Source organism: Etheostoma cragini, chromosome 8 (assembly GCF_013103735.1).
Source record: "Etheostoma cragini isolate CJK2018 chromosome 8, CSU_Ecrag_1.0, whole genome shotgun sequence".
NCBI classification, from domain to species: domain Eukaryota; kingdom Metazoa; phylum Chordata; class Actinopteri; order Perciformes; family Percidae; genus Etheostoma; species Etheostoma cragini.
Genome location: NC_048414.1, coordinates 22,157,938 through 22,159,644, shown reverse-complemented (window position 1 = coordinate 22,159,644; position 1,707 = coordinate 22,157,938). Strand labels below are relative to the sequence as shown.

Here is a 1,707-nt window from a genome sequence, read left to right as displayed (position 1 = left end):
GGGGGGGGGAGTTTACTGGCCCACAGGCTTCAGACTGGTCTGGAATATCAGAACAGCTGTAGTTAATTTGTTGGTTTGTGGTCTTGTGTGTATTTTTTTAGTTTTACACATATGAGTGCCTTTTTATGTGTGTGATATGTTAGTTATGGTTCTAATAATTGATAATGGTTCTGTAACATAATTTTATCAAATGTTTTTGCCTGTTATGTTTAATTTATCAGCAATAAAGACAGATTTTTGTTAACTGAACATCAATGACATTCAAAATGGTGATAACTGAAAAAGATATACAACACACCATGTAGACAGGGTGTACAGTATATGTATGTATACATGATACATGTGTACATAGATGTATTGCAAACAGACCTAAGTACCACACAGATAAGAACATTTGCCTCTGCACCACCAAAGTGAACATCAAATAACTATAAAATATATAAATATGTTACTGTTGTCCAAACCCACTGAGTCAACATACAGAGACGGCATCTTGGAAGTTTTTGATCAATTCTGTATGGTGATGTAACCAAGTGGTGTCCCATTTCATAGGGGTATGTTTTCACCCTTACCCCTCACCCCTTGGTTTCAGGGGCCACGGGGTAGGGGTAAGGGGCAAGGGTAGGGGGTAAGACAGAGAAATGGGATTCAGCCTAAGTCCAGCTATGGGCTATACAGTAAGCTAAGCAGCATTTTAACCATTTAGATGAAATTATGTTAGCCTAATTAGCTAGCTAGCAGCTGATCAAATGTGGCAGGTTAAGAATGAAAAGCCACCATTGTCTAAGAATCCTCCGACGTTATAATCATAAACTGTACTGTATATGACACACAGGAAGAAGAAAGCTTTACAGGAAACGTAACAGTACATTAACTAACCTATTATCATATGTGGATTTTTGTGCTTGCAGTCAGGATTGAACACGGCCACAAAAAGAAATAGATAAAACATTAACTAATTTAAAATCCATTGGAGAGATTCAACTGGTAGAAGTGACAGTTGCAAGTGTTGAAGTGGTTAGCAGCCTGCAGAGCGCCTACGTTTCCAAACAGAAAGCGAGCTCACTAACAGGCTTCATAAACATTCAGCCCTTCATTTAGGAAATGTGCACATGACATAAAAGAAGCGTTGGACAGGCGTACGCCGATTCCTACGCAAAGAGTGATAAAATCTCAGGTCTGGTCTGAACTGGTCTGCAAGAGTTTTTGAGTCAGCGTGGACTGACGGTGCACCATATAATTAGTTTAACAGGAGCAGGACAAGTCATCAGTTGATCACTTATTGTTTAACAGGAGAAGGAAAAGTCATCAGTTGATCACTTATTGTTTTAGCCTGTGGGGTTCTGCAAAACAATGGGCAGGAAAACAAGGTGCCATAAATGTAATGGTGGAGCCAGCTGATGCCCAGAGAGCAGTGTCCAGCACAGCCCCAACTGGTGGCTATACCAAGGAGGAGGATATTACTCCTCACTTTCAAAAGGTATAGAGTTATGTTTGGCAATGATATTCAATACAGGAAACATGACGATGCACAATATTTGTATTTATTCTTCAGGTTTCTGTTTCTCTTTTATAGTGTAGTTAATGGCCATAAATGAACGATTTATTTCTGCCATTGACCGACATATATCGGCTTGTTTTTCCAGCCCCTCTGCTGTCAGAAGACAGGGTCGGGGTGTTGGTCCAGCACAAGGGGGGGGGGGGGGG

General features: G+C 40.5%; 1 protein-coding gene and 1 long non-coding RNA gene across 2 annotated transcripts in view; both read right to left on the bottom strand.

Moving 5' to 3' along the window:
• Positions 1 to 1,699, bottom strand: part of LOC117949148 — a 4,940-nt gene extending 3,241 nt beyond the window's left edge. Inside the window, exon 1 of the long non-coding RNA XR_004657634.1 lies at positions 1,601 to 1,699. This is a non-coding gene — a long non-coding RNA (uncharacterized LOC117949148). The remainder of the gene's footprint in view (positions 1 to 1,600) is intronic.
• necab2 (N-terminal EF-hand calcium binding protein 2) overlaps positions 1 to 1,707 on the bottom strand; it is a 140,552-nt gene that overhangs the window by 78,808 nt on the left and 60,037 nt on the right. The window lies entirely within an intron of this gene.